Source organism: Bos grunniens, chromosome 11, assembly GCF_055505025.1.
Source record: "Bos grunniens cultivar Pamir isolate PY7600 chromosome 11, Bosgru_T2T1.0, whole genome shotgun sequence".
NCBI classification, from domain to species: Eukaryota; Metazoa; Chordata; class Mammalia; order Artiodactyla; family Bovidae; genus Bos; species Bos grunniens.
The window spans coordinates 65911429-65932062 of NC_141175.1; the positions used below are offsets into that span (position 1 = coordinate 65911429).

Below are 20634 nucleotides of genomic sequence, written 5' to 3' on the forward strand. Positions count from 1 at the left end.
TATATGCAATTCATATTGATGAAATTTTTTTCTGATGTGACGAAACATAGATCAGGCATGAAAATGTGCCACGAGTAACCTATAGCATTGATCATTAATCCAGGTCTCCTTGTGTCAAGTGAAAGACAGCCAGGACTTTTAAACTCTCTTTGGAAACTCTTCTCATCATGAAAACAAGTTCATGCTTCTTGGAACAGGTTTATTTATGCTAGCTATACTATCCTGAAAACCTTAGAAAAGTTTTGAGTTCTTGGAAACATTGAGTCTTTTAGACATTTGAGATGCCAACACAGTCCAAGTGTCCTTTAAGTAAATTCCACAGTGATGCGGAATAAGATATGGCAGTCAGAAAGGTGTTTGTTGAATACTCTCATTATTCACCTTCTACTGGAAAGTCACATATATGAAAGCCCTACACCTTATCACCATCACATCCATTAAAAACCCATCAGGTTAGGATAGGGAGACTTCACCAGTTAAAGAGACAGCAGATGGAAATTCATAGAAAGGACAGATGTCAAAACATCATCCTCAAGAAGTGATACTCTCAGAGGTTTGCACCACTGCTCTTTTACAAAATCTTTGATTTGCTTTTGATATGCATTTTCACCCTTTCAAATGCAACCAGATCTCAGTACATATCACATTTTTAATGAGAAGAAGCAAGCAGGTGTTGATGTGTTATATATAACTGTTACAATTCCAGCTACTTTTGTCTAATGGATAAGAATATCACTTTTCAACAATACACTAAAGAAAATGAAAACCAAATAGAAACTTGTTCCTGTATTTGTTTTCTAGAGAGGACATGTTTAACTGATTGCTTTCAGATATTTTGGGAGACTGTTGAAAATTAGCAACATTTAGAAATTACTGAGAAGCCACTAATGTGAATCAAGCTCACATTATTAATAATTTGTATATTACTTAATTACCCATGTTTCTTTCTTGAAAACATCTCTGGCAATATTTGTTCCTTGATACACATCACGGGTTGACGTTTCTATTATTGAAATTCACACTATCAAAGTGATGAGTTTTTACCATAAGTACTTCAACTGCTGTCCTTTTCAAAACATCCATGATAGGAATATATGCACTTTAAACCCATGGAAGGGTTGATATAACAGTGCTGTAATCTTTGCCCACAATTATCAAAAATGCTAACTTATGTGATGCTATTGGCTACAACAATAGCATCATAAACAGCAACAAAGTATTTATTAAATGTGTAGTCTCTATAAATAAAATGTTTGGGGATATAGGTAGAGGAGTTGTGTGAATGTATTCAAAGAAATTACGGACTATTAGAAAATATGAAAAATCAATGTGAGAGTAATGACTATGAATACAGGAAACTTTAAAAAATAATCCATGTCATAGATATACTCTACAAAGTTTCACTGACAGCAAGTCTGAGCAGACCAAAAAGTCATTGCTCACACGAAAATGGGGCCCACGATGGGTAAGTGCACATATCCAGCAATAGGAGGTGATTCTGGAAGGCAAGTCAGTGAATCCTTCAAAGTCTGAGTGCTTGAAAATGAGCCTTAGTCATGCAGGTTTTCTGAAATGTGCCCTTTCTCAGTTTGAGGAAATTCCCTTCTATTGCTAGTTTGCTGACTGTATCATAAATGGATGTTGAATTTTGTTAATTTTTTATACATATTATGATTATCACAAACACACACCAGATTACCTCATTTATTCTGGTAGTATGGTGATTTTGTCTTGATTAGTGAATGTTCAAGTAGCCTTGCACTTTGGGAATAAAACCTTCCTGGTCATCGTGTATGTATACACATTTCATATATAAGTGCTGGCTTTCATTTGCTAGCATTTTGTTCAGTTTTGCATCTATACTGTTGAGGGTTATTGAGCTATACATTCCCCACCCCCCCACAATGTCTTTGTCTTGTTTTGATGTCATGGTAATAACAGCTTCATAAATTGCGTTGGAAAATGTTAGATCCTCCTCTAATGTCTCAAAGAGTTTGTGTAAAATTGGTGTCGCCTTTTCTTAAATAATTGATAGAATTCACCAGTTGAAGCTATGTGGTCTGGAAATTTTTATTTTGAGAATAATATTCTAAATTATCAATTCAATTTGTTTAACACATATAGCTATTTATACTTTCTATTTATTCTAGTGTTAGTTTTGGTAATTTTGTCTTTCAAACAACTTTTTTTATTTCATCTAAGTTGTCAGTTTTATTGGCTTAGTGCTGTTTATAATATTGTCTCAATATTAATATATTTAATGAATTTACAATGTTCAGTGGTATCATCACTTTCTTTCCTTCTGTTGGCTTCCTTTCTCTCCAATCAGGTATGTGTGAACACGAATGTCTTCCAGGCCTCTGTGAACTCGGGGGGCTGTTCAGCTTGCAGCATCTCAGTGTTTCTTCTTTGCTGAGCCTTATGAAGTTTCCCTCTGCTTTTTGCAACCAGAGATTCATAAAGACGCCTAACAGATCCTGATAGCTCTTTCTTGCACAGTTCCTCTATATTGCTCTGTATCACAAATTCTAGCCACCTCAACCTCCCAGCATTCCAAGACCTGTCTCCTCATATCAGTGATATGACTGTTTCCATCTTTCGTCCATTCAGTTCAGTTCAGTTCAGTCGCTCAGTTGTGTCCGACTCTTTGCGACCCCATGAATCGCAGCACGCCAGGCCTCCCTGTCTATCACCAACTCCCGGAGTTCACTCAGACTCACGACCATTGAGTCAGTGATGCCATCCAGCCATCTCATCCTCTGTCATCCCCTTCTCCTCCTGCCCCCAATCCCTTCCAGCATCAGTCTTTTCCAATGAGTCAACTCTTCGCATGAGGTGGCCAAAGTACTGGAGTTTCAGCTTCAGCATCATTCCCTCCAAAGAAATCCCAGGGCTGATCACCTTCAGAATGGACTGGTTGGATCTCCTTGCAGTCCAAGGGACTCTCAAGAGTCTTCTCCAACACCACAGCTCAAAAGCATCAATTCTTCGGTGCTCAGCCTTCTTCACAGTCCAACTCTCACATCCATACATGACCACAGGAAAAACCATAGCCTTGACTAGATGGACTTTTTTGGCAAAGTAATGTCTCTGCTTTTGAATATGCTATCTAGGTTGGTCATAACTTTCCTTCCAAGGAGTAAGCATCTTTTAATTTAATGGCTGCAATCACCATCTGCAGTGATTTTGGAGTCCAAAAAAATAAAGTCTGACACTGTTTCCACTGTTTCCCCATCTATTTCCCATGAAGTGATGGGACCAGATGCCATGATCTTCGTTTTCTGAATGTTGAGCTTTAAGCCAACATTTTCACTCTCCACTTTCACTTTCATCAAGAGGCTTTTTAGTTCCTCTTCACTTTCTGCCATAAGGGTGGTGTCATCTGCATATCTGAGGTTATTGATATTTATCCCGGCAATCTTGATTCCAGCTTGTGCTTCTTCCAGTCCAGCGTTTCTCATGATGTACTCTGCATATAAGTTAAATAAACAGGGTGATGATATACAGCCTTGACGTACTCCTTTTCCTATTTGGAACCAGTCTGTTGTTCCATGTCCAGCTCTAACTGTTGCTTCCTGTTGGCATGTTGGTCCATTACATGCCTCCAGACTGAAAACCAAGGTGATTGGATGACTTACCTCGTTGGTTTCCTTTTTCAGGGCTTCCCTGATAGCTCAGTTGGTAAAAAATCCACCTGCAATGCAGGAGACCTCGGTTCGATTCCTGGGTCAGAAAATCCACTGGAGAAGGGATAAGCTACCAACTTCAGTATTATTAGGCTTCCCTTTTGGCTCTGCTGGTAAAGAATCCACCTGCAATGGGGGAGACCTGGGTTCAATCCCCAGGTTGAGATGATCCCCTCAAGAAGGGAAAGGTTACCCACTCCAGTATTCTGGCCTGGAAAATTCCATGGGACCAGATTTCCATGGAACGTCCTTGGAAATTCCATGGTACCGCCTGTCATCCAGCATCTGAAAACAGCTATTTCACATATTTTGCCCAGTTTACCAGTTGTTTGGAGTCCTAGTAAGTCTGGTACCACTTAATCTGCCATGGCCAGAAACATTAGCGTTTTACTAAAGATGGGAGAAACTGAAACTCAGATTTTTTTTTTTTCAGTGTACACTGCTAATAAACATGACTAAACCCTCTACCTATACTTTTTCCACTCTATCATGTTGCCTCTCAACTTATCCAGCAGATGTTTATGGAACGCATAGAAAGAATTTTGCTAAATTTAAGATAATCCCTCAAATTTATGTAATTGGAACAAAATGATATATTCACATGAAACAGTATAAGACAGTGAATTATACAGTCTGTACTGGCAAAGTTTAAAGAAGATGGGAGACAACATGTTTTTCAAAGTTGTTTTAACAGAGGAAAATTATTGCATGTAACTGAAGTATAAATAAAACGAGAGAGAATATAATGTTGAGAAAATATCCAGTGGTTGACGTTTGTGAGTACTTTCTAATTTTAATATCTTGATGTCAACCGTATTAGTCTCATTGGGGTAAAGTCAAGTCATTTTTATCTTTTCATCTTTGCAGCCCCCTGAAAGAAGTCTATTTGAGAATTATTTACTGACTCCATTATAAAGCAGAGATCCTAAAAGCTGATTTATGTTAATCCTTAATAATTTAAAAAAGATACATTTTAGCTTCAGTGGACAACTGAAAATTTTTTAAAGCAACAGCTTCCACAGAAAATAATTAAGATCATCTAAAAATTTCAATGTAATTGAATTAGTTATTTAAAATTTGGTTTACTCAAGAATTTATTTAATAATTTAAGGCATCTCTATATGGAGGAACAGACTTGGTAAAAAGCCAAGAAATAAATATCACAAAAGAATTTACCTATGAGATTTATTATTGTGAAGTGTCAAAATGTGCACCTCATTGTATAAGCAAGTGACATGCCCATCACAAAGCAGAATTCCATGAGTTTAAGAGATTTAAATAAATACTAACCTCCCATATATTATGATTGCTGTGAGATACACAGAAATGGGAGCCTCTTGGCTACTTCTCAAGTCTATTCCACATTTCCTGTCTTTGTAGATGTGTTAAGTGTTACAGGTAGACTTTTTCCCCCAGCTCTCTAGTTGTTTCTAGGTGTTGGTAGTCATTTGACTCTTATTAAAATAAGAAAGTAATTTGTTGATCTTCAGGCAAAAAGACACAAAATTATTGATGTCTTCTTAGAATGCTTATGCACATCGGGTGAGAAAGAATTCCAACGTGAGTGCAAACAGAAGAAAGTAAAATTGGTATGTAAAGATGGTTTTTGGAGCACATGCATTGAGCGCACATTTGCCTCTAAGCCTGAATGTTTAAGAATCTATCTCTCAGTGAATCATAATTTCTAAATTAAAGGTAGAAAAAAACTGTTGAGGATCCTTTCCACCCTGACTCATGTGATACGTGTAATGGCTTATGGTTCATTGTGTGTGTGTGTGGTAGTTGCTCAGTCGTGTCCGACTCTTTGGGATCCCATGGACTGCAGTCTGTTAGGCTTCTCTGTCCATGCGATTGTCCAGTCAAGAATACTGGAGTGGGTTTCCATTTCCTTCTCCAGGGGATCTTCCCAACCCAGGAGGGTATGGTTCATTATTATCATGTTTTCCCAAAAATGCTAATTAAACATCTTGATATCTTGAGAGACAACAGTCACTATAGTCCTGACGGTCTGAGGTGGATAGTCAACAGCACACATGGAAATCACATGTGTTTGCAAACTTATATAATGGGAGTAGAATTAAAAATGAGGTCTGTATACGTATGTGTCAGGGGTCTCCTGACTGCAAGCTGTAAGAAGAGCTCACTCAAACTTTACTCAGCATAAAAGACCCCTTTGGTGAGGTGGCTGGAAGGAGCTGACATGAACAAGTGAAAGTCGCTCAGTCGTGTCCGACTCCTTGCGACCCCATGGACTGTAACCTGGCAGGCTCATCTGTCCATGAAATTCTCCAGGGAAGAATACTGGAGTGGGTAACCTTTCCCTTTTCCAGGGGATCTTCCCTACCCAGGGATCAAACCCACGTCTCCCAGATTGCAGGTGGATTCTTTACCATGTGAGCTACCAGGGTGCTGAAGTGAACTTTCCGTGTTGTGAGCTGAGGGACAAGCGCTGGCACAGTTTCTGCATTTCTCGCTTCCGTCCACCGGGACTTGGGAATCTGAATGATCTAAAATCGGGATCCTCAAACTTGGTACTATTCACATTTTGGGCCAGCTCATTCTTTCCTTGGGGTGAGGGGTGGGGCCTGTTCTGTGTGTTGTAAGATGTTTAGCAGCTTCTTCAGCCTCTGTGCCATAGGTACCAGTATTGCCTTCTCTTGAGTTCGGCAACCACAAATGTCTCCAGACATTGGTAAAGATCCCATGGAGGAAAACACTGTTGCCAGCTGAGAACCACTGGCTTAGAGATTAATAGCATATACTGCATAGGTTCAAATTCTGTCACTTTCTGGCTGTGTGAACTTGAGCAAGTAATTTCAGTCTCTGTACTTGAATTTACTTATCGATCTAATGATGATTATAGCATTATCTACAAAATGAGGGTATTCTTAGGATTTGTTGTTGTTCAGTTTAGTTCAATTGCTCAGTCATGTCTGACTCTTTGCGACTTCATGAACCACAGCACACCAGGCCTCCCTGTCCATCACCAACTCCCGGAGTCCACCCAAACCCATGTCCACTGTGTTGGTGATGCCATCCAACCATCTCATCCTCTGTCATCCCCTTCTCCTCCTGTCTTCAATCTCTCCCAGCATCAGGGTCTTTTCTAATGAGTTGGCTCTTTGCATCAGGTGGCCAAAGTATTGGAGCTTCAGCTTCAGTGTCAGTGCTTCCAAAGAATATTCAGGGCTGATTTCCTTTAGGATGGACTGATTTGATTTCCTTGCTGTGCAAGGGACTCTCAAGAATCTTCTCCATCACCACAGTTCAAAAGCATCAATTCTTTGGCACTCAGCCTTCTTTATGGTTCAGCTCTCACATCCTTACATGACTACTGGAAAAACCATAGCTTTGACTGCATGAACCTTGGTTGGCAAGTAATGTCTCTGCTTTTTAATACTCTAAGTTTGTCATAGCTTTTCCTCCAAGGAGCAAGCGGCTTCCGATTTCAAGCGGCTTCCAATTTCACCATCGTTCTGAGGATTGAGATCATACAAATTAAATTCTCAGAACATTCTTAAAATGCTTGCACCTAGTCAGCCTTCAGGTGTTGCTAGCCCTTAATGCTAACAGCAATGTTCCCTTCATTTTGTAAAGAAATGGCTTCTTGCAGCACCACATTAAAAAGAAGTAGCTTAATAACCTCAGCAAAATCAACAGCATTTTTCTCCCAGGTTATCAACTAGTCCAGCTCGGGTCATTCAACTGTGTCTTGAACCAAGTACAGCTGCCAAAGGGATGGAGTCTTGTGAATGGTGAGGCTTGTGTCAAACCAGTTTCATAACTAAAAGAAGAGATTTTATTCAAAGAAGTGAGATGGACAAGCATAATGGGCAGGCATTGTTGAAACACACCGTGGACCTCTTAAGTGTAGAAAACATGTGCAAAGTAGACTTCCTACCTTGGCAACTGTCCTCAGGTCATGAAAACCCATCTCTAGTCACATTTTGGTGAGTTTTCTGGGATAAAGAGGTCAGCAAAGTATCAGACCAGACAATGTTAAGATGTGCCAAGAAAATGACCATCTGACAAGGTATCAGAGGCAGACCTGCTATCCTCAAAACTAGAGTGGCAGAAGGAATTGACATAGCTGTTCTTTGCCAGTTTTGTAATGAGAAAGATAAAGCTGGAACAGTACTGACCAAAGCCACCTTTCACTGAGTTCTTCCGAGGGGTAGATTCTACATTGTTTTATCTCAATCAATACAGCATTTCTGCATGGTCATTGAAATGATTCCCATTTTTATTTATTTTTTTTTATTATGATCCTCATGAGAGGGTCATCTCATCTGCTGACCCTCTACTCCTCAGCATGCATATTCACCCCAAATTTCCCCCGGGATAAGGCCATACCCAGTCCCAGGAGAAGCAGCAGAAAAGTCAACATCTTTAGGTGACAGCCTTGCCTCTCCGCAGAGAAAAGGCACTAACACATCAAATTCAAGTTCTTCCTTCACCACCGTGTAGCTCTTCCCTACCGGCTCTTTTTTTTTTTTTTTTTTTTTTATATAATTCTATTTTAATACTTTGACTTTTGATTTTTTCAAGTTTTCTTCTAGACATGGGTATATAAATCACAGTGGAGATATAAGACCTGGCATTGTTTTTCATGGATATTGCAAACAACTTTCTATACCAACAGAATAATTACAACTATCATTTTATTTATTTATTTTTTTAATTTTTCAGCACTTTATTTATTTATTTTTTTATTTGATAAATTTAATGCCTTTTATTGCCATACCTCATTTTACTGTGCTTTGCTTTAGTGAGCTTTATAGATACATGTTTTTTTTTTTTTTTTTCCTTGTTAATTTTCTGTTTAGTTGATCTATCCATAGGTGTGAGTGGGGTATTAAAGTCTCCCACTATTATTGTGTTATTGTTAATTTCTCCTTTCATACTTGTTAGGATTTGTCTTACATACTGCGGTGCTCCCATGTTGGGTGGATATATATTTATAATTATTATATCTTCTTCTTGGATTGATCCTTTGATCATTATGTAGTGACCTTCTTTGTCTCTTTTCACAGCCTTTGTTTTAAAGTCTAATTTATCTGATACGAGTATTGTGACTCCTGCTTTCTTTTGGTCCCAATTTGCATGGAAAATCTTTTTCCAGCCCTTCACTTTCAGTCTGTATGTGTCCCCTGTTTTGAGGTGGGTCTCTTGTAGACAACATATGTAGGGGTCTTGTTTTTGTATCCATTCAGCCAGTCTTTGTCTTTTGGTTGGGGCATTCAACCCATTTACGTTTAAGGTAATTACTAATAAGTATGATCCCGTTGCCATTTACTTTATTGTTTTAGGTTCGAGTTTATACACCATTTTTGTGTTTCCTGTCTAGAGAATATCCTTTAGTATTTGTTGGAGAGCTGGTTTGGTGGTGCAGAATTCTCTCAGCTTTTGCTTGTCTGAAAAGCTTTTGATTTCTCCTTCATACTTGAATGAGATCCTTGCTGGGTACAATAATCTGGGCTGTAGGTTATTTTCTTTCATCATTTTAAGTATGTCTTGCCATTCCCTCCTGGCTTGAAGAGTTTCTTTTGAAAGATCAGCTGTTATCCTTATGGGAATTCCCTTGTGTGTTATTTGTTGTTTTTCCCTTGCTGCTTTTAATATTTGTTCTTTGTGTTTGATCTTTGTTAATTTGATTAATATGTGTCTTGGGGTGTTTCTCCTTGGGTTTATCCTGTTTGGGACTCTCTGGGTTTCTTGGACTTAGGTGATTATTTCCTTCCCCATTTTAGGGAAGTTTTCAACTATTATCTCCTCAAGTATTTTCTCATGGTCTTTCTTTTTGTCTTCTTCTTCTGGAACCCCTATGATTCGAATGTTGTAGCGTTTAATATTGTCCTGGAGGTCTCTGAGATTGTCCTCATTTCTTTTAATTCGTTTTTCTTTTATCCTCTCTGATTCATTTATTTCTACCATTCTATCTTCTAATTCACTAATCCTATCTTCTGCCTCTGTTATTCTACTATTTGTTGGCTCCAGAGTGTTTTTAATTTCATTTATTGCATTATTCATTATATATTGACTCTTTTTTATTTCTTCTAGGTCCTTGTTAAACCTTTCTTGCATCTTCTCAATCCTTGTCTCCAGGCTATTTATCTGTGATTCCATTTTAATTTCAAGATTTTGGATCAATTTCACTATCATTATTTGGAATTCTTTATCAGGTAGATTCCCTATCTCTTCCTCTTTTGTTTGGTTTGGTGGGCATTTATCCTGTTCCTTTATCTGCTGGGTATTCCTCTGTCTCTTCATCTTGTTTAAATTGCTGAGTTTGGGAGTCCTTTCTGTATTCTGGCAGTTTGTGGAGTTCTCTTTACTGTAGGGTTTCCTCGCTGTGTGTGGGTATGTAGAGGTGGCTTGTCAAGGTTTCCTGGTTAGGGAAGCTTGTGTCGGTGTTCTGGTGGGTGGAGCTGTATTTCTTCTCTTTGTTCAGTTGCGCTATGGGGAGGGAGGGAGGGATGCTGCTAACAAATGACACTGGCGTGCGCTCGCAGTGCCTCAGCCACACTGGGTCTGCCCCCGCTCACGGCGCGTGTAGCCTCCCTGCCCACACTGCTCAGGCTCTAGGTTGTTCCGCCGGGAACAATCCGAGGCTGGCCCTGGGTTGCATGCACCTCCCAGGTCCAAGCCGCTCAGGTTCAGGCACTCAGGTAGTCCTCAGAGGCGCAGACTCAGCTGGGGCTGCGTTTTGTGCTCTTCCCAGGTCCGTGCAGCTCAGGTGATGAGGTGTTTGGCGAGCGCCAATGCTGCGACTTATCGCCTCCCCGCCACTTGGTTATCTGGGTGTAAAACCGGCGCACCTTCTCAGGCAGATGTTGACCGTCCAGACCCCCAATAAGTTTTAGTTAGCAAAGAAGCCAGTTTTATAGATAATGTCTCTCTGGGGCTGCGATTGCCCCCTTCCGGCTCTGGCTGCCTGTCAGCGGAGGGGGAAGGTTTGCAGCCGGCTACCTCTGTTTAGTCCTTTGTTCCGTACGCGGGCTGGCGGTGTCTTAGGTTAGGGCTGGCTTTTCGCATGGTAGATATCCCACAGTCTGGTTTGCTAGCCCAAATTATTTCGCTCAGATAGCGCTCAGGGTATTCGGGCCAAATTCTTACTCTAAGCGATGCAGCCCGTGCCTCGCCTCCCTGCCCAGCCCCCGCTTACTAATGGCGGATGCAGGCGTCTGCGCTGCTTCTCCGCTGGAGGAGTTACCGTAGGGCTCGCAATCTGCGAGTTTTAATTGTTTATTTATTTTTTCTCCCTGTTATGTTGTCCTCTGTGCTTCCAAAGCTCGGCACGGATTCGGCAGTGAGAAGGTTTCCTGGTGTTTGGAAACTTCTCTCTTTTTAAGACTCCCTTCCTGGGACGGAACTCCATCCCTCCCTCTTTTGTCTCTTTTATTGTCTTTAATATTTTTTCCTACCTCCTTTCGAGGAGTTGGGTTGCTTTTCTGGGTGCCTGATGTCCTCTGCCGGCATTCAGAAGTTGTTTTGTGGAATTTACTCGGCGTTTAAATGCTCTTTTGATGAATTTGTGGGGGAGAAAGTGTTTTCCCCGTCCTACTCCTCCGCCATCTTGGCGCCTTCCCCCCTGATTCCCATTTTTAAAATGAGGAGACTGAAGATTTTCTAGGAAGGAAGAGAAAATTTGCCTAAGGTTCACATCCAGTAAAGGATGAAGACAGAATTCAAGCTCAAGCTTGTCTGACTTCACAGTTTCTATTCTTCATCCCCACATTTCCAGCCCAGAGTCTGGCCAAAATGCACAGGAAAACCAAGTTGCCGGATTTGGAGGTGGGTGGGCACATGCTTACTGAAGAAGACAGAGCATTAATTAGGGATTCTCTGGTTGGTAAATGAGCCTAACAAGCACTAAACTGTGAGAAATCCCCAAATTTCACATACTAGGGATGGAAGTCCATGCAGGATGACTCCTCCCTGTCAGAGATTCACTTCTCTTGTCTTAGAGTTGTCTTGAGTATTTGTACTTTCAGACATTGCCTTTTGTTTAACAACCCAGCTCAATTCAACTTCTATTCAGGGGCAGACTTAGCCAAGTAGTCACCATGGATAAAAAGAAAACAAATTTCAAATAATAAAATATGTACACTTTCCCCCATACCTTCATTACATAAACTTCATGTGACATAACAGTTCAATTTCATTGGAATTGCTTTTCATGCCAAAGTTTCCTCCTTTATTTGTGACTGGATAGCAACGGCACCCCACTCCAGTACTCTTGCCTGGAAAATCCCATGGGCGGAGGAGCAGGGGCACTAGTTACTCCTCCTTGGTAAAGTCTTGATCCAGGTAAGGTGTACCCAGATAGCCGTATTGTGAGTAACACTGCAATGAACATGAGGTTGCAGATAACTCTATGAGGTCCTAATTTCAATTCCCTTAGATACCAACATAGAAGCAGAATTGCTGAATCATATGATATTGAACAAGTTTCTTAATTTTACTGGTCTTTAGTTTTCTCGTCTGTAAAGCAGTTTAATAGGATTTCCCACGTGGCTCAGTGGTAAAGAATCTGCCTGCCAAGTAGGAGATGCAGGTTCAATCTCTGGGTCAGAAAGATCCCCTGGAGAAGGAAAGGGCACCTACTCCAGTATTATTGCCTGGGAAATTCCATAGACAGGGAAGCCTGGCAGGCTACAGTCCATGGGGTCGCAAAGAGTCAGACGTGACTTAGCAACTAAACAATAACAACAACAAAGAGGGCTAATAGATAAACCTTTTTCCTAGGATTCTGAGGGTCTTATAAAATGATTTTTTAAGTAGGACTTGGCCCATACACTCTCAGTTTTCATGAGTTTTCTTTCCTTTCCCCACTCTTGCTGTGAGACCTTCCTATATTCTCTAGATGAAATAAAATGGAATAGTTAAGTGAACAGACATTGGAGTTTATGCTCTATCACTTAGCTTCCCTGATTGGACAAGATACTTAATCTTATCTTTAAAATGTGAATTAAGGGGCTTCCTTGATGGATCAGTGGTAAAGAATCTGCCTGCCAATGCAGGAGACATGGGATCAAATGATCCCTGATCTGGGACTATACCACATGCCACAGAGCAACTAAGCCTGTGCACCACAATTGAGCCTGTGCTCTAGCGCCTGAGAGCCGCAACTATTGAGCCCACAAGCCACCCCTACTGAAGCCTGCATGCCCTAGAGCCTGTGATCCGCAACGAGAGAAGCCAGCGCTATGAAAAGCCTGTGCACCACAAGGGAAAAGCTCATATACCAAGAAAAGCCTAGCAAAGCCAAAAATAAATAAAAAATGGAAGTATTTTATTATTTTTTTAATTTATTTATTTTTAAATTTTATTTTATTTTTAAACTTTACATAATTGTATTAGTTTTGCCAAATATCAAAATGAATCCGCCACAGGTATACATGTGTATTTTAAAATGTGAGTTAATAATTGAACCCTCTTCACAGGGTAATAAAATGAAATGAGGTAATTATGCAAAATGCTTATCCTGAGCCTTTTTCAAACAATGGTGGTAAATACTGGCATTTTTACCATACCAAGCCTTGCCACCTGTGGTCTTCTCTGGGGTCTGATTCAACCAGAGCAGGGATGCATTCCATGGACAGGCCCCATCCTAACTCATTCTGGAGCCAGTCTGGACCAAAACAGGGTACTATCAGTCTCAGGCCACAAGCTAAGTGATCTAGAATCAGTCTGTAATAGTATTTTTGTAGATACCTTTATGCATTTTAATTCTCCCCTTAAAAATGCGTTTCCATCATTTTTTCTTCTAGACTGCCCTGTGGTACAGTGCCCTAAGGCATGAAATTGAGACTTCTTGACATCTTTAGCAAGACATGAGATTGGAAGTTGTATTTACAGAACCAGTCCTAATGGTTTAAATTAAGGAATCCAGAGAAAAAAGAAAGGGTCAAAAATGGGGTCAGGGAGTCCACCTCTTCTACCACTGGAGAATGGCAGAAAGAGAAAGATGACATGTGGAGGAAAGGAAAGTCATTACACGTCATGAGTCTTGATGGCTTTGTTGGGGCTGCAGTTTGGAGAGGGCAGATGTGTTAGAAAAGTGTAGGAATTATTGTAAGGAAAAGGGAATTCTGTCCAGATTCCAAGTGAGACTCTAGAACAGTCCTTCCCTTGGTAGACCTTCCTTTGGTAGACCTTCCCTTGGTAGACCTTCCCTTCTCTTCTGCCCACATCCTTCTACTATCCTAACCCTACCTTACCAATACCTAATGCATCTGTATGATAGTTAAGTTTGGCTTCCCACCTGGTTATGCAGAGAGAAGTCCTTCAACTCCTCTTTCACGGGCCGGCTCATATGCTCTCTGGCATGGAAGAGACCCAGGAGTTGACTTGTCCTCTTCAGAAGGAATTTAGAAGGCCTTCGACTTGAGATCCAGTAGGATTGTGACAGCATATCCCATGCCAATAGACTAGGCAGCACTACTTTAGCAGAGGCTGGAGATGAGCCATCCGGGCATGGGATGGATGGAAGATGTGTCAGATCCAAGGAAAGGCAGGTCATCAGAGAGTGCTGCAAGATGCTGGCAAAGCCAGGAGAGGATGGATCATGGGTTACCCTGGCCACAGACATCATCCATAACCAGAAAGGGCAAGAGGTGTTTCTGCATATCCCCACCCCCTACCTCCATGTGATTTTAATTTTTAGGAAAGTCACATTGATAGTCTAGATTCCAATGGGCTGCGTCCCTGCAGTTAGAACTGCATCTGTTTGCATAATGGAGATAAAAAGTTATAGGAAATCAACTCTGTCATCCAATTTCTGACAGCTACAGCCACTCACTGTGGGCCAGACTTTGGGAATTTGATGCCCTCTGCGTGCCAGTGAGAAGAGCTGGCCAAAAGAGAAGATGGGCAGTAGAGTGACCGAGCCCAGAGATGGTGTGCCCAGGGCCAGTGGCCAAGCAGGAACTGGCAAACTGGTCAGGGGACAAGAGTAATTGAGGCAGCTTAATTTGATTTTAACAAATATGGGGATTTTATTTCCCTCAAAAAATAACAAAAACAGAAAAGAGAGAGCCACTGCAAACATCCTTCGTTATACCCATTCATGCCTTGAGGCTAAATTTCAGCTCTATGCTGATATGGGCATTCTTAGTTTCTCTTTAGTCGTGCTGTAAAAATGTATTTGCACATTGCAAAACACTCCACAGGCATAAACTTAAGTCCAGGTGCTTGTACATAAAGTACCCAAAATAAATTATGTCAAAAAATGAAACTGACAAATATTTAGTTAGCTAGGCACCATGAGAAATAGAAATAGGGAAAGGCATGTAGCTGACAATCAAGTTACAGTGGCAGGCACTAAGACTTGAGGAACTCGTGGCTGCCCACAGCAAGAAGAGACAGTCTCAGGCTGAACTCAGTGACCAAGACACGAAGATGGGAGAGACCATCTCAGCCTATGGTGGGTGCTTGGGTTTACCTTGGAGGCAGGGCCAGATAGTCATGGGGGCAGATCAATCTACAAAGGATACTGTAAATCAGAAAACATGCCAACCTGACACTCCTTGTATAATTTTCGCACTGTAAATCAGCCCTGCTATCTCCAAGTAGGGAGTACTGTAGTAAGGCAAGTGGCAAGAGACAAACCCGTCTCACTGGCACTCTTAGCTTAGTAGGGGATTTTTTCAAGTTGGGAGGCACAACCCAGGCCAGCCTCCAGTCCTAATAGCAGCTTCCTGATGCCACCCTACATCGGAGTTCTTGGAATCTGAAATTCTGTAATTACAATAGCCAAGGCAGGGAAACAATCTAACTGTCTGTCAATGAATGAATGGAAAAAGACCATGTGGTATACATACACCACACACACACACACACAAGAATATTATTAAGCTCTGAGAAAGAAGAAAATGCTACCATTTGTGACAACTTAGATAAATTTTGAGGGCATTAGGCTAAGTGAAAAGTCAGGCAGCAAAAGATGTTGTGTGATCTTATGTAACAACATAAATGGGAAAATAATTTGAAAAAGAAAAGTTACATGTGTGAGTATAATAGGAAAAAATGTTTTACAAATGTAAGGGGAAAAAATCACTGATTGTAAAAAAAAATTTTTTTTTAAATATTGTGTGGTTTCACTTATATGTAAAACTTAAAAAGACAAACTCAGACCAACAAAGAATACAGGCTGGTTATCAAAGTTAGGGGTTGGGGGGTTGAGGAAATGAGAACATGTTGGTCGAAGGGTACAAACTTCCGGTTACAATAAGATGAACAAATTTGGGATATAATGTGCAGCATGGTGAGTGTAGCTAATAATAGTGCATCATACACTTGAATGTTGCTAAGAGAGGAGATTTTAAATGTTCTCACCACAAACAAGAAATAGTAACTATGTGACAGGATGGAGGTTGTAGCCAATGCTATGATTTTGCAGCATATAAATATATCAAATTAACACTTTCTACACCTTAAACTTACACAATGCTATGTGTCCTTTATATCTCAATAAAACTAGAAAAGTGTTAAAATAGAAACTTGTACAACTGGAAATTGTAGACCTGGTTTTGAACTTGCACTATTTTCAGAAAGTCTAGGCTTTCCCTACTAGGCAGGCTTTCAAAGACAAAAACCTTGACCCACCCTGCATTGTAATATGGGGGCTAAATTATATGATCCAAATACAGAGCAGTGTCTATAGCACCATTTATTCCATCAAAAGAATGATTTGATACAGCAATGGAAACAAATTCTGCAAGGTCTCTCTTAACTTGAGAGTTCTTAACTTGGTTACGACTTGGTTTTCCTAAAGCCCAAGAAAATGTACTTAATATGCCCAAACCACATACAGCTTATGGCTCGTGTGTGTGTGTGTGTGTGTGTGTGTGTGTGCGTTAGTCACTCAGTCGTGTCCGACTCTTTGCAACCCTATGGACGGTAGCCCACCAGGCTTCTTTGTCCATGGGATTCTCCAGGCAAGAATACTATGGCTCATGGCTAGGTTAAAAAAAAAAAAAAATCAGGATTTCCTCATTGAATAGGAGAAAAAAGCACATTGTATTGGTGGAATGCTTTATACAAAACAAAGAAAGAGCAACATTGTCAGTCTCTTGTACAAGCAGCACCAAGAGTTTGGGCTTGACAGAGAGAACCGGAGATCCTAATTCAGTAAGTGCCCAGGCAGAGAGGACTGAGAGGTGGGGAAATGGAAGGGCAGAGGCTGGGCTAGGGTGCCACAGCAGAGTGAAAACTGCTCTTACATTTATGTGTGTTGGCCTGGCTGAGCAGAAAAGAGATATCCTTCCATCTCCCTGTGGGACAGATGACAACAAGCACTATGTGAGACATGAAGTTGGGATTTATCCTTTGCCTGTTCTGAGAAGACAGCTGGCTTCAGCTTATGTCACCCTCACGTTGCAAATGTTGGTACAAATGTCAGTGCCCCAGGAACATGATAAGCATCTCAAGAGAAGGGATTGTCTTCTACTTATTCATAGACATACCAGGTGGGCAGGGAGATGCCTTTCTGTAAGTATGGAATGAAAGAGTTGTCCCTGCAATGATCATTCTCTTCCATTTCATTGTAGCATCTGAAGAGACATGCGGAAAAGGAAGAGTGATTCTGCAACTCAGTGAATCTCCACAGAAACCCAGCTATAAGGTTGGACTGAGGAGCCTGGTGGGCTATAGTCCATAGGGTCGCAGAGTCGGAGACAGTTGAAGTGACTTAGCACACATCTTTATTCTCCTTCATGGACTCCCTAACCTTTTCTTTTGTCATCACCTCCACATCATCTCTTATTCATTCCCTTTCCCAGCAAACAACATTGCCTTTTCCTCCATGAGTAGCCTTGTAGCCTCCTAAACCCAGAAATGTGGACATTCATGCTCTCAGCTCACCTGCTTCTGTAGGTTTCTCAGTAGCTCCCTTTAAAGCTTGTAGCTACTTCTCCATGCTCTGGCTTTGGCATTTCCCCCCAGTGTACTCGATGACACCAAGTGGTTCTGATATGTCCATATGCACTGCTCTCTGCCATACATGAATGAGGAAATAGAGCAGGGAGACAGGAAAAGGAGTGGTGGGGAAAAACAGGTGAGATAATGAGAGTAAACAGTCAAAGCAATCATGGAAGTTTGAGAAATACAGACATTACTAAAAGCTGCAGAAAATAAAACATTCTAACCCTTAAAATGATGGACAGAATGTGGAGGAGTATTACAGTTTATGAAAATACAAAGAAATTCAGTACAACACCCAGGAGGTAGGGTGGGGTGAGACAAACAAAATCAAATAGTGGCATGTTATTCTTTCAAAGGAGAGAAGAAAAATTAGCATGATATGATCAGAGAGAATAGATTAAGCTCGAAGACAGTGGGGCTAAGCCTGAGTTATTGAGAGATCAGAGTAACTTAGGAGGAAAGAACCAGTTTCTTCCAAAGCTGCTGTCTAACTTCCTGACTCTGTGGCATTTGTCTTTCCATGTCTCAGACCCACTGAAATGCCAATTGTCTGTGATAGAGAGCTGCAGTGTTCAAATTGGGAGCCATCATGGCCACCACTAGGAGGTGAGCTTAGACTTCAGATCATAAAGTGCTTCTCAGATCTGCCCCCATCAGACCTGAGGTCAAGAACATACATATCATAGATCTAAGTAATAAATTATATCAAGCTAACAACCATTAGAAAGCTATATTCTGTTTCCCTACCTTGGCGAATATAGATTTTTAATAATCTGGAAATTCAGCATCTAAAATGAGAACTTTTGGAGTCCTCTGAGTACTCTAATGGAACTTGAAGATGCAGAGAAAGCTGGTTTTCAGTCCCCACAGCCTGCACTTCTCACAAACAGCCTCATTTCCCATATGGGCTTCATACTGTACCATACCACATTTATATAGATATCATCACCTGCATACTCAAAGCCAAGTTTTTCACGTATCTTCTCTCTGAACAGCCACCCCTTGGCTTCCATTAACCACTTCTGAAGATCACATCTGCCATTTCAGCAGTGCAGTCTATCCACAGGAAGATGGAATCCCAGGGATTTTGTGCTGGCCCTTAAGAAGTGTACAACATGGTCAGAAAGTGAAGGCAGAGTCTCTGCTTGGGCTCACCCTGTAACCAGGATGACCCTCATCTTGTGCGGAGGATGGCAGTCAGGGGACGACCAGAGAGAAGCCTTCAAAAACCTGAAATCTGAGGCCTGTCTTGAAGCACTGCCCCTGGGGTCATAATCGTGCTTGCTAGCAGTTAACCTGTGGAAAGTACCAGGCTAAGCTGCATGCAACATATTGGTAGCACTGAATGGAGACAAAGTCACAAATGGTAAGGAGAGTTAAATGGTTATACAAAAAAGTAGCTAATTGAACTCTCAGAGCTCACAAATCTCTACCAGTTTCTTGGTCTTTAATAAATCACACCCATGACCACCAGAAATCTGGCCTCACTCTAAGTTTCTCCCATTCTCTTGCCACTATATTATGCTTCACCTATTCCATTTCCCAAATTCTTTTTACACAGATTGATGAGTGCAAGTCCACCCTATGATATGTGGACTGTGGACACTATGTAGGCCGATGTACTGAAGGTGAGAGGAGAGACCAACAGCCACATTCAGCCCCTTGTCAGGAACTTCTTACACATTTTCTTTTGGAAGAGATTGGCCTTGAAGGGAAGATTCACATCCAGATAAGAGAGGAGTGGTTAGGCCATTTTGAAATCTGTATGCCCTTGTGCAAGAATCTATGAGAGGAGAAAAGATACCAGGCTTTCTTTTGCTTATTTTTAGGGTGCTGTTGTTCAGTCACCCAGTCATAACCCGTTCTTTGTGACCCTATGGGCTGCAGCACGCCAGGCCTCCCTATCCTCACCATCCCCCGAAGTTTGCCCAAGTTCATGTCCCTTGCATTAAGTGATGCCATCCAACCATCTCATCCTATGAGGACGTCTTCTCTTTTTGCCCTCAGTCTTTCCCAGGTTCAGAGATTTTCCAACGAGTTGGCAGTTTGCATCAGGTGACCAAAATACTGGAGCTTCAGCTTCAGCATTAGTCCTTCCAGTGAGTATTCAGGGTTGATTTCCCTTAAGATTGACCAGTTTGATCTCCTTTTTAGGGTAGTTCATCCATAACATTAACCAGAGCCACCCTCTTCAATGGAAATAAAACAGTATGCTTCTATAAGGTCATAAGGAACCTACCTTGTCTTTCTGCCTTTACACTTATGCTTTCTCCTATCATCCCTCCAAATCCTTGACAGGTTGACCAACTGGATCATCTTTGAGAATCTTTCACCTTCCAGGGAATCCCTTACACAGGAGTGCCTTTAACTCATCAAATACAGCTCTGCATAAACCTCGAGGCACAGGCTTCCAGCTTGGCTGGACTGAGGTGTGAGAACCCAAGTGTGATGTCAACCTACCATGTGGACAGTTTTAAGTCAGCTCCAATGTGTATTCAGCTGCCCAGCTCTAAATAGAGGTCTTGTGGGCCACACGGAACCTCAGCTGTTTTATAGCCATCCTCCCAGACTTCAAAGCACTTGGCCCAGATGAGCCAATGAAATCGGATATATATGTATATTTTTTATTTTTATTTTATGCTCCTCATGTCCAGGCAATTGGAATAAACTGTAAATTAGGTGTTACAGTGCTGTAGTTTGGTTAGATGCAATGGTTTAGAAATGTAGCTTTAGTTTGTTATGAGATAATAGCTGCTTTGCTTTGTTGTGACAGTAGCAATAAAGTAAAGTTACTACGATGTAAAATGTGGTAACCAACCCAAACTACTGAGACAAAGCTACAAATCAGGGGTGGCCCAACTCTGAGAGCTTTACGTGGAGTGCCATCTCTGAACAAGTAGCACAGAGAGCCTTGCTCTCATAGCCATCACATGGGTCATATTTGCTGTGGGTCAAACCCTGTTCCTCAAACTACAGGGTAAAACTCTGTTGGGAAATAGAAAATTTTCATGCCATTTACATC

At 41.2% G+C, this 20634-nt stretch overlaps 1 long non-coding RNA gene across 2 annotated transcripts in view; it reads left to right on the forward strand.

Annotated features, from left to right (window-relative positions):
• The window catches only part of LOC147363266 (uncharacterized), a 47522-nt gene extending 27247 nt beyond the window's left edge, over positions 1 to 20275 (forward strand). For both annotated transcript variants that reach the window (XR_015135915.1, XR_015135918.1), the window contains 2 exons: positions 17240 to 17313; positions 19911 to 20275. This is a non-coding gene — a long non-coding RNA (uncharacterized LOC147363266). The remainder of the gene's footprint in view (positions 1 to 17239; positions 17314 to 19910) is intronic.
• Positions 20276 to 20634: the final 359 nt, after the last annotated feature.